At 36.1% G+C, this 17,197-nt stretch overlaps 1 protein-coding gene across 5 annotated transcripts in view; it reads right to left on the bottom strand.

Annotated features, from left to right (window-relative positions):
- LOC106090684 (neuroligin-like protein glit-1) overlaps window positions 1-17,197 on the bottom strand; it is a 48,359-nt gene that overhangs the window by 21,804 nt on the left and 9,358 nt on the right. The window lies entirely within an intron of this gene.

Genomic DNA, 17,197 nt, shown 5'->3' with positions numbered 1-17,197 from the left:
ATTTTAAGAGTCTTAAATGGCTAAGTAGATCATTAATGAGAGGAAAATTACTGAGGTTCTACCCGGGATTGAAACAACACGTTTTAGCGGGTCAACCAATTGGGTGATCAAAGCAAAAACATTCGATGGCGATGACCCATTACTATAGCCTCCACCATAGGATGGGGAGTATACTAATTTTGTCATTCCGTTTGTAACACCTCGAAATATGCGTCTAAGACCCCATAAAGTATCTATATTGTTGGTCGTCATGACATTTTAAGTCGATCTGGCCATGTCCGACCGTCCGTCCTTTTGTCGAAAGCACGCTAACTTTCGAAGGAGTAAAGCTAGGCGCTCGAAATTTTGCCTAAATATATAGCTGCCATATAGACCGATCTCTAGATAAAGGGTGTATAAAAACCAGCTCAATATCTCAATTTTTGAAAGCTCTAGAGTGATTGCAACAGACGGACGGACAGACGGATAGACGGACAGACACACGGTAATCGTTAAATCGTCTTAGAATTTTACGACAATCCGAAATATATATACTTTGTAGGGTCGGAAATTGATATTTCGTTGTGTTGCAAACGGAATGACTAAATGAATATACCCCTGTCCTACGGTGGTGAGTATAAAAAAAATTGTTGGCATCACAGATTCTGCTATGCTATAACTTCTCTACCAAGTAGTGTAGCTATGTGTCACGCCGTTCGGACTCGACATAAAAACTAGCTCAAACTTTAATCAGACTGAACTCATTAATGTGAAGGGAGTATTGCCTGTTCCTTAATGGAATGTTCATGGGAAATTTAGTATTTAGTAGATATTGCATTATAAGTTCACGCACGGCATCAATGTTTTCTGGTATATCGCCATACAAAGGCTTAAGTTCACCATTAACCTGATAATCCACTCGAAAGTTGTGAAAAATTATCGCACGAAAATGTTCACGAGTAACAAAATGTATGTAAACAACACAAATGATGGTGGAACGTCAAAACGTTCTTAGTACGATAATGCTAGAATATGTCAAACTTTCCAATGGAAATTGGAAAGTTACATACTATGCGCACGTATTAAAAAAATACTATGCGCACGTATTAAAAAAAATGCATCTCTACAAACAAATCCCACAAGTGACGTGCAAAAGTTAAAGAACTTTTAACTTCGACGAATAAACTCGAGCGTCATTCTGTGTTGCCATACGTGAACTAATGTTTTTTGGACGTCAAAGTTAAAAATTGTGTAACTTTTGCACTTTGCTCTTGCTGGAATTTGCAGAGTTGCATTTTTAATGCGTTTTCGACGCGCGCACGCATTGTGTGTAACTCCACCTTTAGCGTTGCCTAGGTCAGAATTATATACAGCTGCCCACGTGTCAGTGCGCTTTATAGTACTGAAATAAATCAGCAATTGTGGGTCTGAAATGTGTGGTATGCCTACGGGTATGATCCAGAGGAAAAAGGGATGCCATATAGTTCGTAACACCCATCAATAATAATTTGTTTATTAAATTTGTTGGCCTAGTGTGCGTATGATTACTATTCGATCATTGTGTCCAAATACACCATACGTCATACGCCTCTTAAGTACCATATTACAGTAATACCTCGATTTACGTCGTGATTGGTTCTAAAAATTTGCGACGTAAATCGAAATTCTAATCACTCATACGTTAAAATACCAATTTTATTGAACTATACGAGTATGTGTGACTAAAGTCCTCACAACGTTTTTTCTAAGAAAACCGTTCAGCCTAAGAGAGAACTATTTAGATCCTATTTGTTGTCTAACCACAGACTCAATGTGTTGGCAATATCCAATGCCTTCTCGTCACGGTTATATCGGCAAAGAATTTCCAACTTGGTTTTAACCAGGACTGCGGAGTCGAAATCGAGCAAGTTTGTCCCGATTCGGAGTCGGAGTCGAGATAATTTTCTGTTCAAAAAAAAAAAAAAAAAAATTAATTCAAAATTTTTTTTTAGAATAAAAAAATATAATGTTCCTATTTTTATAGTAGACCGTTGTATTCAATTTTGCTGTTTTTAAATGCAAGCTCAAGGCATTTTTGTTTTTTATTTAAATTAATTATCGATATTTCGTATATAAAAATCGGGGTTTGTTTTCTTTTGGATATATAATATCTTGAAAATGTATTCCATACATTATTGATAAATAAATTAAATAAGAAAACAAAAACACCCCGAGCTTGAAAAACAGCAAAACTCAAAAATAAAACAACCAACATTTCGGGGAACTTTTCTTAAAGAATCTTTTATCGAGATATTGTTTTTAGAGAAAATGTTATTGATGTGTTGTGTTTAAAGTGACTTTTAATAATTTTTTCACAAAAATGTCATTGAAACTAAAAAAATAAAAAGTTTTATTAACATTTTTTCTTAAGAAAAAATTCATTAAAATCTTTGCCTTAAGGAATAATTAAATTCAATTTTATTAGAATACTAGCCGACCCGGGTCGCTCCGCTGCGCCTTCTTTAACTCTCTAATATCTTTTTAGGATGGGGACACATCGCCCTGAATGCGGATATCGAATTCGTGCCATTGTAGCCTATGACGCTGAACGCATTCGAATCCTGGCGAGAACATCGGACAAAGCGATGTTTATTCCCTCTTAATGTTGGCGACATTTGCGAGGTACAATGCCATGCATGGTCATTTAAAAAATGTTCCCCAAAGAGGTGTCACCGAGGTTCTCCAAAGAGGAGACCGTTCGGACTCGGCTAAAAAAAAGGTCCCTTATCATTGAGTTCAAACTTGAATCGGACAGCACTCATTGATGTGTGAGAATTTGCCCCTTCTCGGTTCGTGGTGGAGGGTGTTTTGGGGCTGGGGCGTCTACCGGCCAACGGAAATACAGCTCAGTTTAGGAAGTGCTTTAGGGCGTACCCCAAAACATTTGGCTCCAAAATAGGATATCAGATTCGTTTTCTACTCTCAAATACCTTTCATTTGAGTCCCATTTTGTCATAATGGGTCAAATAACCCATTTGACGTATATTTAGCGCCACCTAGACTTAAAAGCCAATTTTAATGTCGTATTCGTAATCAACTCACTAATACCTTTAATTTGAGTCCCATATAGCCATGGTCGGCTTATATGCCCATTTGGGGTATTTGGGAGTGGGCAACTTCCCATTACTTGGACCTAATGTTTTGTTCCATATTTGTAATCTACTGCCTTAAATTTTTCATTTGAGTCCCATATTGACATGAACTTCGAATATATCTGTTTAGGGGAGTCTAATGGCGTTTTTGAGGGATGGAGTGACCCCCTATACTTCGATCTGATTTTGTATGCTAGATTCGAAATCTACTCCCGAATATCTTTGATTTGAGCCCCATTTTGAAATAAACGTCCAATATGTCTGTTTGAGGGAGTTTTGGGGTTGGGACGGCCGATGGGTACTTAGACTCATATTCCATATTCGTATTCTACTCTCCAATACCTTTCACTTGATACCTACATTGTCCCGATCGGTCCACTTTTGATTTTAGGTTGTGTTTTTGGCACAAGGGGGAGGGTCCGTCCCCCTTCCAATACCGAAGGTCCACTTTTATTTTTGGGAAGTACTTTTGGGGTAAGGGGGAGTGTCCGCCCCCTTCCGATATCAAAAAATTATAAAGCCTATGTTTCGTTCCAGACCAACCTAAACAATCTGTGAAAATTTCAAGGTAATCGGTTCAGCCGTTTTTGAGTCTATACGGAACAAACAAACAAAAATTTAATTTTTTATATAAGAAGATTAAAAAATTTTTTTTTTTAAATTTTGTCTTTAACACACTGACTTCGACTTTTCCCCTGAAAGACTGTAAAAACGCATTATAAAAAAAGGCGAGGAAAAAAATGCGAACACATTTCATAGAAGTGGTACTAAGTTCTTTTAGCAAAATAGTAGTGACATGAATCTTCGTCAATAGAAATTTCGCTTCAATGAATTGCCAATGAAATTAAATGCTGACGAAATGGGCATCAATCAACTCTGTCTCAATGATGTTGTCCTTGTAGTGTGTTGTTGGTTCACTTTTATTTCTGTTCTCGTAAAGAATAGTCCATCGGTTTTGGCAATAATTTAATAGGCATTTTGGCTATCTGTAGAAGAATGTTAGAAAAATATCAAAACAATTTTGTCTTAAACAATTTCTTTAAAATATTTTCTTAAAATAGTCTTTGAAATTTTGTGTTAAGAAAATTTTTTGTTAAATATTTGTTTTTAAAAAAGATTTAATTGAAAATTTCTTTGGAAAAAATTTGCATTAAAATTTTGTTTCAAAAAATGCATTAAAGTTTTGCAAAAAAAAAATCATTAAAAAGTTGTGCTTGCAAAAAATTTCATTAAAAGTTTATGTTTGGAAAAAATTTCATAAACATTTTATGATTTAAAAAAAATTTAATTAAAATTTCAAACTTCAAAAAAAAAAATTATTGAAATTTTGTCTTAAAAAATTCCATTGAAATTTTGTTGGTTTCGGAAAATTTTTTTTAAAATCTTGTGTTTGTGTAGAATTTTGACCAAAATCCGAACAAATTTTAAGAGTCATATGGGGAATACTTGAGCAAATACTTGGGGAAAACCAGTTGTCAAATACGCTTGCCAGGGCTCTAGAAGTGTAAATCGGGCTACACACATACATGGGAGCTATATCTAAATACAAACCGATTTCTATGAAATACACAAGTGATCAGAAGAGTCATAAGAGAACATTTGTGCCTTATTCTACGAGGATCGGTTGACAAATGGCGATACTATTGCAGTATAAGTACGGACGAGCATACATACGGGAGCTATATCCAAATCTGAACCGATTTCTTTCAATTTCAATAGGCTTCGTCTCTAGGCTAAAAAAGATGTCTGTAATCAATTTGCAAACAAATTAAAATGGACAGGAAAACTGACAGACAGACACACAGACGGACATAGCTCAATCGAATCAGAAAGTGATTCTGAGTTGATCGGTATGCTTTTTAATGGGTCTATCTCTCATCCTTGTACGACAGTAGTGGTGTAGAGTATAAAAATATTAAAAACTTGCACCCGTTTTCTGAATAAGCTCAGTTTTTGAACAGTTTGAAATTCGGTACTCGGAAATGATCCATTGACAACGGCAAACGACTTACATCACTATCGTCGCAACGCTATCGTCGACTGGCCTAACCCATTAACGATGGATAGAAAATACCTAAGAATAGAACTTTCTTAGGAAAATTCTAGCACAAGTTAGGAAAGAGGTAACCTAATGAAATTTGGATTGGGGAAAAGTCGACAGATTGGGGAGTAGTAGTAAAAAAAAATTCCCGTCATAAAAGGTAATTTTTTTTGGGGGAAATTGGCTTGTCTAAGGTCGACAATTTTTATAGCCCAAAAAATCATTTCTTTGCATCCTATCCTATTTTATAGATTAGTTTAGGTTAGGTTGAAAAGAGGGTGCGGATGTTAATTCGTCTCACGCCACTGTGAACATACAACTAAGCCTAAGTCAGGAATTCCGTGCTACTTACAAAATCCCTAATTGTTTTCCTATGCAAGACCCTAAGACGATTCATGTCTGGCATTGTATCCTTACCTGAGTGCCGGTGTTTGTTCGCCGCGAAAGCAGGACAATGATGTAGGAAAAGCTCGAACGTCTTACATACCACATCACTTACCGTACCTATTTTGCATAAATGAGCTTGTAGTACCATTATGATACCGAAAGCTATTCTGACCTGCTTCGTTTCAGCAAAAGTCTAGTGTTCTCACGATATTCCCATAGGATTATTGTCGTTCTACCGACCGTTTTAATGTTCCATGCACGTTCGTCGCCAATGCCCTTAACTCGGAGTGCGTCGGCCAGAAAGGCTTCGAGTGCAACAAGTTTATTGATGGCCATTATCTGGCCTTCAATGCCAAATTGTCTGCACTCTCATTCCCTCTCACTCTGCTATGGATCCGATCGGAAACCTCTTCGATTCCTTCCAGGTTTTTTTTATCGTGTCCTCGATTATACTACGATGGTATGACCTCTATCCATTCTCCCATCGCCTTAAGTCTCATAGCCGCAGTGGCTGCCTCACAATTAATCTGTATGTCAATGGGCCGGATATCTAGCTCCACCTATGCCAAGACAACATGTTCTTTGAACCTGTTTTATAATCCTTACGTTGCACTTTTTCTCCATCGCAGTCCATCAAACTACGGAGGGGTATGTAAGTATTGGTCTAATCACGCTCCTGTGGAGTCAGTGAGCTATCCTCGGATTCCAGCCCAATTTCCAGTCTACGGCCCATCTACATAGTGCTAACATCTTCTCGATACGCTCTTGAATGTGACACTTCCAATTCAGTTTCCTGTCCAGATCACTCCTTAATATTTTATATTGTGAGATATTGAAATCGTTCTATTGCGGTAACATGATGCATCCCTTCATATTCCTGGTGAACAGGCTTCTTCTCTGGGTTAATATTGGTCCATCCCAGTCGCATGCCATCTCCAAGACCTTTTCGGCCCATCTGAATAGCTAATCTGGATTCTTACTCCATAATATATAAGGAAATATTTATTTTTTAAGCCAATTGAAGGTGCATAGACCCAGCAAAAACTTAGTTTTACTATACAACATAAACGGGAGACCAAGAGAATATATTAGAACGAAGCAATTTTGTAACATTTGATCCACTCCGGCTATCAACCAGCAAAGAGAATTGACATAACAGAGAAATTTTTGTGCTCTCAACATTTTACAGCAAATGTCAATCTCATAGGTGTCGGCAAAGAGAATAGAAATAACAGAGAAATTTTTGTGCTCTCAAAATTTCACAACAAATGTCAAGCTTATAGGTGTCGGAAATTATTTTATTTTTCTTCAAAGCAAGCAGCCGTTTTGTTTTGTTTAGCTTTAATTGTCTATTGTGCCAAAAGGAAGAAAAAATCGTTTTCAATAGAACCCTTTTGTATTTAAAAACACCTACAATATTTTTGAAACTTTTGTCTTCAATATTTATTATTATTATTATTATTTATTATTTATTAATAGATTGAATTCAAATTACAATTCAAGAATAGTATTTCATAAAGTTCTTAAATACAATCTATGTTAGGCTTAGCAAAAATGCTGTTAGCCGTAATACAATGCTTATCACTAAATTGTTGTTTGTTTCTATATGTTTCTTGCTTTTTCTTTTTTCATTTTGGTTATTAAAAACTGAATTCATTAATAATTAATTTTCTATACTTAGTACAATTTTCTATGTATTTATATAGTGATGAGTTATTCGTGCCATTTAATATATTTAATACTTCGGACTCATTAAGGGAATATTTTCCGAAATAACTTTTTCTAAATTCTCTGTATAATGGGCAGGCGCCAATAAAGTGAAGTGTATTTTCATCTTGATCTGTATTACACATAGAACAAGTGCCATGGGTGTTACTTCTGAATGATCTCGAGTTAAGGTCGAGTAAACCACCTCTAGCTTTAATGATTAAGCTAGTAGCTCGTGAAGATAAGTCAGCAGTATGAAATGGAATTATATTATACTCAAGCACAGAATAAAGATCGTGGAACTGTGAATTTCTTGCATCTGATTCAAATTCACGTTGTTCTTGAATTCTCAGTAATTCTACTATTTTGTCTGAATACATGCATATCGGATTTGTAGCATTAGCAGGAATATATTGTAGGGTTTGGCAAATATTTGACCATTCTTTTGCCCATAATGCATTCAATTCTATGATTTTCTCCGCCAGCAAGCGGGGCAAGCGGTGAGAGCTAAGTCGCAATATTCTATTAATGTAGTTAAAATGGATTCTAAGAGTGTTACAAAACATAGAAGAAAATCCAGTTTCTAGATACAACATGTAATTTGGTGTATTATTAGGCAAATAAAGCATTTTCTTAGTAAAAAAGCGAAAGAGCTTCTCTACATCATCAAACCTTGTGTAACCCCAAACCTGTGCAGCGTAAAACATTATAGATCTGGAACATGCATCGAATATCTTCATCTTATTAGTTTTAGCAATACTAGGGTGACTTATATACTTCGACCATGTGCTATTTATGGCCAGTTTGGAATCCGCAAGCTTCTTCTGTAAGTGTTTTCTAAATGACAAATTGTAAGTTATTTCAACGCCCAGGTATGTGTAACTATTAACAATTTCAATATTCTGATTTCCAAAGCACCACCTTAAATTCGAAGAGATTCTAGAACCTCTACGAAAAACAAGAATTTTCGATTTAGAAAGGTTTACTTTCAAGCTCCACAACAAACAGTACCTCTCAAGTTCATAAATCATCTCTTGTAAGCCCAATGGAGAGTCAGATAATAGCACAATGTCATCGGCGTATAATAAGACTTTGACCGTAGTGTCCGCTACTCTTACACCACCAGGCAATATATAGGGAAGGTCATTCACGTATAACGAAAAGAGTACAGGACTGAGAATACAGCCCTGTTTCACACCAGATTCAACAGGAAAGTATTCAGAGAACGTACTTCCATCCCATACTCTACTTTCTGTGCCATCATACAGCATTCTTAATATAGTTACAAGTTTCGTAGATAGACCCTGACTAGATAGTTTATAAAAAAGGCTGTTTCTGGGAATCAAATCAAATGCAGAAGAGAAATCGACAAAAAACGCATATGTAATTTTGCCTTGTAGCTGGTTCAAAGAAACAATATTCACGAGGTTAAATATATTATCTATAGTAGAATACTCTCTTCTAAATCCAGCCTGAAATTCATTTAAAACATCGTGTCTCGTCAGCCAAAATGTTATACGGTTTAGCAGAACAGAGTTAAAAATTTTTCCGATAGTATCCAGAAGTGACAAACCTCTATAATTTGACGCCAAGTTTATATCACCTTTCTTAAATAGAGGTATCAATATTGACTTCTTGAAGGAAGTAGGAACATTTTCATGGAGGAATATCTTATTAAATACTACAAGTATTTCTTGCAGAAAACGGCGAGGAGCAAATTTATAAAATTCGTAAGGTATACCATTGTCTTCAATATCCCCGTTGTGTTTGTATTTTCAAACGTCCTAAGAAAAAATAAATAATATTTAATTGATGAAAAGTTAAAGTATATTTCTTGGCCCCTTATTAATGTAAGGGTTTCCAAAAGAAACTTTTGTACAAAATATTTATAACGGTGTTGGTAAAAAAGGTTCGTTGATGCGATACACGTTCCCACGCACGTAGTTTGTTTGTAATGCTCCCCCCATCTAGCTGTCTTTCGAAGAATGTGAATATCAAAAGGGAATCTGAACAAAAACAAGCCATGGACAATGGATATCGGCCTAAATAGGTATAGATAGAAAATACCAAAATGTACGTTAACTACTGCCGCATTGTTGTTTAAGCTGTATTGTCTCAAACTGGTTTTAGACCTATATAATGTTGTATGCGGCCAAGAAATATAAATGAAAAAAAAGACTGGACATACACATGGTTGTAAGCTCGTGTACTAGGGTGTACCTGAAAGTTTGAAGAATGTAAATAGAAATGTGTTCAGCAAAGGTACATAAAACTATAGACAAAATTCTAAATAATTAGCAAATGCATGCATTCAACCAGAGAAATCAGTCAACTCAGGACGCATTGGTGATCCGAGCTCGCTACCAACTTAACTACCGGGGCGTCCAAATAGACAAAATAATTAGATTTCATTCAGATTGGCTGAAAGTTAATATAAAAGTAAACGAAAGCCCTACAAAACCTGCACTAGATAATGTCCGGATAAGTTCAATACTAGACATAGCCACCATATAAACTGAGCACTTTTTTGACCCCCTTTTGATTGGGTTACAATGTTGTATATAATATGAACTTATGACCATCCGACCAGCCGCACCAAATTTCGCTCAGATAGTTCTACAAGTAGAATAAGCCCCCATAACCTGTTGACAAAATTGTTGTTTATCATTAATAATGGTTAAAATCATTTGGTTTTACAAGAGTTAATTTTTCCGGGAATTCCCGGGAAGGGATTTCTCCATGAAAATCCCTAATTTTAATATATATTATTAAACAGCCAAGAGTTTTATAAATGGGAGTTTGTGGTATGTATTACGGCAAAACGGCTGAATGGATTTGAATGAGATTAGCATTAATCGAAAGATATTTTTCCAGAGATGTGCAGAATTTATATGGAAATTAATTTTCCGAAAATAAAATCCATGGAAAAGAGGAAATCACTTCAATAAAACAAGAAGAACCAGAAACACAACAAATTGTTGTTGGTTTTTTTTTCTTAAGCATCCGTCATATGTGAACTATTGGCGAGCATTACAAATGCCATTCTGCAAAAAAAATCCCACAAAAGCAAAGCGCAAAAGATAAACAATTTTTAACTTTGACGCCTAAAAATACTACTTCACGCATGGCAACACAGAAAGATGCTCAAGTTCGATCGTTGTTTCTAAACATGGTCTAAATCAGACCATTTTTGGCTCTTTTTATTGGCCTATAAAAGGCGTGTCTATGACTTGATTTTGCTAAAAGAATAATGAGAATTACAGCGGCAGTCAATCCACTCCACAATACAGTAGCTTTTTGTTAACACTCTACCAACTATAGCAGCGTTGAGAGGAGTGGATGTTCACAAACCACAGACAAAAGTACATATTCGACAACTAACAGCTAACGCAAACATAAATTGGAAACGAATATAATATAAACTGGATTTATTTGTTTCCAGATAACATATCCATCAACATTGAAGCAATATGTTGGTCTTTTATAGCAATGCAAAACTTGCATAACTCAGCGCTATAAAGACACAGAAATTTTGATTGCGGAAAAATACAATTTTTGGGGGGAATAATTCGATTTGTGTAATTTGTGACGAAATAAACATCAATATTGATGGATCCGATGGTCATCATAATTATTGAAGGGGATTCTCGGTACCCTTGACTAGAGTGCCAACCCAAAACCATGGCCACGAATTTCTCATGGAATTTAGTGCATGTGGACACTCAAAAAATGTTGAACCTCAACACCAGTTAAAATGAATTAACAGTGAGAAATATTGAACTTCTTATGGCGCTAAAGTATTATGTGCTCGCTATGAGTTCAATAATTTCATAACAGTTACGAAATTATTTTTACATCCTTTTAGTTCATCTTTTACTTCCCACTGGTAATATATGAACTAACGGCCATTGAAACTGAAAGGTAAAATTCTTGAAAAAAATCGCTATTTCCGAACTCTTCGAAGCATCTAATTGGAGTTTGGCGGACACATCTTAATTACATAGCCCAGTTCCGTCTGTCTCCCACCCTCAAACTATCAATAGCTCAGCTGTTTTGAACAAGATGTATATATGTATATATGTTATATATAATTATATATAACTATATCTTGCCTTAGGTAAATTATATCTTGGGCTATATATGTAAACATTGCACTACAAGTAAATGAAATTGGTTCTTTCGGTGCTATTGCCCACAAAATCATTTCTTTAATCCCATTCTACACCTCAAAATATAAAAGCGGAATTTAAAGTAGAAATACAAATGCTTTATTTTTTCATACCCTCCGCAGTAGAATGGGGGTATACTAACAACGTTATTCCGTTTGTAACATATCGAAAAATTCGTGTAAGACCGCATAAAGTATATATATTTTCTAGATCGCCATGACATTTTCAGTCGATCTATTAATGTCCGTCCGTCTATCCGTCTGTCTATCTGTGGAAAGCACGGTAACTTTCGAAGGAGAGAAGCTTATTCGATTAGGCTGAAATTTGCTAAATGCTAAATATGGTTCGAATTGGTTCAAAACCTGATATAGCTCCCAGATAAACCGATCTCCCGATCTTACTTCTAAACACTCTAGAGGGCGTAATCCTATCTGATTAGGCTGAACTTTTGCACAGTGACTTTTTCTATGACCTTGATATGGTCTGAATCGGTCCATAACCTGATATAGCGACCATATAAACTGATCTTCCGATTTTACTTCTTAAGCCTCTGTAGGGCGTAATTATTATCCGATGTAGCTGCAATATCGCACATTTCTCCTATCCAACATACGTGAATTTCTCCTATAACCTCTAACATACATGCCACATATGGTCTGAATAGCTCCAATAGCATCCATTATCCTTTGTTTGCCTATAACGAGATACCGGGCAAAGGGCTTGACAAATGTGATTCATGGTCGAGGGTGTATAAGATTCGACTCGGACGAACTTGGCACGCTTTTACTTGTTTTTAAATTATATAGCAAATAATATACAGTGGCCCAATAAATTTTACCAATATTTAAATAGATTTTAGTTTTTTACCTTTTGCAATGAACTTCAATGGAATTAAGATTTTACATATGTAACCGGTTTTCACGCCGTCAAATTCATAATAAAGTGCAAATATTGCGAAGAAAAATTTACGCATATGTATTAAAAAGCACATAATTATTTTTAAATGAAAAAAAATTTACATGACTTTTGTATTTCGTGGGTCCAAATTCCTCCATTTGATGCAGTAATTTGGTTGTCGATATCCCCTGTATAGGTTCACTGTTTTCGTAAACTAGATTTTAGGCCCTCTTTAGTTGAGATCTTCAGTTTTTGGATACTTTTTTCTTCCATTTGTTCTATTAGATTAATGTCAGATGCTTTTACGGATATAAAGATCTAAACAATCACTTCCGAAATCTATAACCCGTACGTTTATGTCAATGGTTGGTTGAAAATAAAATTTGATTAAAATAAGCCACGTTTTTCCACACATGATCCGAATTTATTACTGAATGTGATAGATAAGGTTTAAATAAATATGTTTATTCATTTGTTCACAATAAAAACTGGTTTTCAAAGTCGGGGCACACCCAACTTTGTCATATTTCCGACCCTATGTTCGTGTGTCCGGCAGTTGTAATCACACCTCTACAGTCTTTAAAAATTGAGTTCATATTTTGCACAGAATCGTATTTCTTCTATACGCAGGTTAAGTTCTTGAATGGGTTAAACGGGACTATATATTGATATAGCTGTCATATAGACCGATCTGGCGATTTAGGGTCTTAAGCCCGTAAGAGCCGCATTTTTTTCCGACTTCGCTGATATTTGAAATATGAAGTTGTACTAGGGGTTCCGACATTCAAAACGAATATGGCTCATATCGGACCATATTTTCATGTAGCTGCCGGTTTAGGGTCTTAAGCCTGTAACAGGCACATTTATTATCCGATTTCGATGAAATTGGAAACGGTGAGTTGTTTTAGGCCTCCGGCAGGCGACTCAAATATGGCTCAGATCGGACCATATTTATATATAGCTGTCATATAGACCGATCTGCTGATTAGGGTCTTCAACCCATAAGAGCAGGGATTATTACTCTATTTCGCTGAAATTGGAAACAATGAGATGTTTTAAGTCTCCCGACATTCTACTCTAATATGGTTCAGATCGGACCATACTTAGATATAGCTGTCATATAGACCGATCTGCTCGATTTCGCTAAAATTTAAATCAGTGAGTTGTTTTAAGCCTCCCGATATCCGACTCAAATATGGTTCAGATCGGTCTATATTCAGATATAGAGCGATCTGCCAATTAAGGGTCTTGAGCCCATAAAAGCTGCATTTATAACCCGATTTCTCCGAAACTTGAAACAGTGAATCGTCACACCTAAATATGGTTCAGATCAGACAATATATTTAGATGTCGCTGCCATATAGACCGATCTGCCGATTTAGGGTCTTTAGCCCATAAAAGCCACAATTATTATCCGGTTTCGGGTGGCCACAGTAGCGCAGAGGTTAGCATGTCCGGCTATGACGCTGAACGCCTGGGTTCGAATCCTGGCGAGGCCATCAGAAAAAATTTTCACTGGTGGTTTTCCCCTCCTAATGCTGGCAACATTTGTGAGGTACTATGCCAAAAAGATGTCGCACTGCGGCACGCCGTTCGGACTCGGCTATAAAACAAAAGGCCAATTATCATTGAACTTAAACTTGAATCGGACTGCATTCATTGATATGTGAGAAGTTTGCCCCTGTTCCTTAGTGGAACGTTCATGGGCAAAATTTGCATTTGCATTACCCAATTTCGCCGAAATGTGAAAAGGTGAGTTAATTAATGCCTCATGATATCCGACTTAAATATGGAACAGATCAGACTATTTTGGGATATTGCTGCCATATTGACCGATCTGCCGATTAAGGGTCTTAAGCCCATAAAGCTGCATTTATAACCCGATTTCGCTGGAATTACACATAGTGACTTGTATTAAGCCTCCCGTCATCCGACCAGAATATGGTTCAGATCCAACTACATTTAGATATATCTGTCATATAAACTGATCCTTCAATTTAGAGTCTTAATCCCAAAAAAGCGGATTTACCGTCCGACTTCGCTGTAACTGTGACTTGTATAAGAGTTGTCGGGACCTGAATGAAATTTGATCCATACCAGCCCCCATTTGCATATTATTATTCATATGGCAGTGGAGTTGTTATAAATGAGGATTGTTAATTTATCCAATTTATCCATCGGTAATCCAAAATTCGGCACGGCCGAACTTAACGCGTTTTTACTTGTTTTTTCCAAAGCCTCATTAGTTTTCCTTCACATTTTACTGGACCATCTTAAACAAAAATGTTGAGTTTTGCATAGACCATTTCATTCAATGCTTTCTATTCAAAGAAAAGCACAGCAAAGAACTTTCAAAAGTAAGGCAAAATGTGTGATGTTGCTTAAAAGCATATGACCGTCTTTCTGTATCGCGATTTCTGATTCGCCAGAAACTTCGTCAGCAGAAATTTGTCAAATGTATCATCGCTAAATGCAACATGTTTCCAAGAGGATGTTAATACCTCCATTCTTTGTGCTGCTTTTGAAAGAAGATGGTTTTGTCGTGGTACACCGCCGGCCCTACATAGAATATTTTGAACAGAATTGGGATTTAAATCGAGCGTCCTTCTCTGGATGTTAACATTTAAGGTCTTCCTGATCCCGGTTTTACGACTAAAGTGTTACTGTTTATATAATTATTTATGACTCTTTGTACACATGGCTTTTCAACATTTTTTTTTCAATTTCACGCGAGGATATATTTTACAAATATAAATAGTATAATAAAGAATTTTTGCATTTACAATGACATTTTTGCAACTGGACCTTTATTGAGCTATACCTTTATACTATAAATTGTGAAGAAAACATTTGAAATTATCCCAACATCTACTCTACTTTTACGGAAAGTGTCAAGTGCCATGTAATTCCTCAAAAGTCCCGTAAAACAGCGAAGAGTATTAGGATGTGGGTTGTATACGTAATTTTTTGATTTATTTTTCTAGCTTTTATCTTTTTTATAGATATTAGGACGCAAGTAAGAGTGACATCTTAACTACATATCTTAATGTGATTCAACAATTACTGCAAAGAGTCATATTAAGGAATTTTACATTATGAGCATTTTTATATGTTCAAACCAAAGCTTTTTTAAGCAAACGACACATTTTCCCTTTATAATACTCTGAAAACGACTCGTTTTTCCGTTATACAATGTTCAGGCCAAAGCCTCTCTGAGCGAACGACTCGTTTTCTCTTTATTATGCATCAAAAACGACTCGTTTTTCCTTTGCGATTTATAAGGGAAACACGATTCGTTGGCCACAAAAACGAGAGTTCGGCCAGGCCGAATCTTGAGTACCCATCACCATGGATTCCGGTAAAAATTTTAGTTTATTAACGCAATTCGTATTTAAATTATTTTAAAACAACCAAATCGGGAACTGATTGAAGTCATAGCAGAGAAATTCGGATCATATGTGGCATGGACGCTGGAAGTCAAAGCAGATGTCTTTGTGTAAAATTTCAGCAAAATTCGGGTCATACTCGGCAATGATATTGAAAGTCAGAACACAAGTCTTTGTGCCAAGTTTCAGTCAATTCGGAAGAAAGCCAAGGCTTTTAGGGGCTCAAGAAGTCAAATTGGGGGTGGGGGGTCGGTTTGTCGGTATATAAGTTTATAGACCGATTCCGATCATATCGGCACTGATGTTGGAAGTGAGAACAGAAGTCTTTGTGCCAAATTTCAGTCAGAGAGGATGAAAACTGAGGCTTTTAGGGACTCAAAAAGTCAATTCCAGGGATTGGTTTGTATGGGGGCTATATCAGTTTATAAACCAATTCGGATCATACTTGGCACTGATGTTGGAAGTGACAACAGAAGTCTTTGTGCCAAATTTCAATCAAAGCGGATGAAAACTGAGGTTTCTAGGGACTCAAAAAATCAATTCCAGGGATCGGTTTGTACGGGGGCCATATCAGTTTATAGACCAATTCGCATCATACTCGGCACTAATACTGGAAGACAGAACCTAAATCCTTTCACAAGATTTCAACCAAATCGGATGAAAATTGAGGACGCTAGGGGTTCAAGAAGTCAAAACTGGGGATCGTTTTGTATGAAGGCTATATTCAAATCTGAACCGATATGGCCCATTTGCAATCCACCAACCTACATCGAAAAGAAGTTTCTATTTGTTCGAGCGTTATCGTGATTTCGACAGACAAACAGACGGACGGACATGGCTAGATCGACTCAAAATGTCAAGACGATTAAAAATATATATACTTAATGGGATATCAGATCAATATTTCGATGTGATACAAACGGAATGTCTAGATTAGTATACCCACATCCTATGATTGTGAGTATTAAAAAGTCTTGTTACTCCCTATTGTTTTTTAACAGTCAATATTATAACGTTGAAATATGTGCATTTATGTCCGGTATCTATACAAACCATCGGTATTGGTAAAATGATAAGCAGCAAATATAGCTCAATATGTACTTCATACTCGTATCGTTTTTTATTTTTTGTGAAAGTAGAACAAGGACTTGCGAATTTGCCGTTATGTCCCCTCTTGTTGGTGTCTATTGGGAACAATGAACTTGAATCACCTTTAACAGCGCTGCTACCTCCTAACATAACGGGAGTAATGAACTTGCAACACACAAGTCAATTGGCTGAATAAAATGCAATGTCGGCAAGAATAACAAGACAACAGCCAGAGAGATACCAAAACGAATGAAATTACGGTGCAACTTAAATTGATTTAGCTATATTACTGAAATTCAAGTGAAGAATTGAAACAAATCACACATGTATTGTTTTAAATAAGGTAATGTATTGATCAAAATGGTATCGCCCATAAACGAAGGAAATTTATATACTGTTGTTGAAACCCTG

The sequence above is a fragment of the Stomoxys calcitrans genome, chromosome 3 (genome assembly GCF_963082655.1).
Source record: "Stomoxys calcitrans chromosome 3, idStoCalc2.1, whole genome shotgun sequence".
Taxonomy (NCBI): domain Eukaryota; kingdom Metazoa; phylum Arthropoda; class Insecta; order Diptera; family Muscidae; genus Stomoxys; species Stomoxys calcitrans.
Note: the sequence above shows the minus strand (reverse complement) of the source record. Positions and strands in the feature narration are given on the sequence as shown.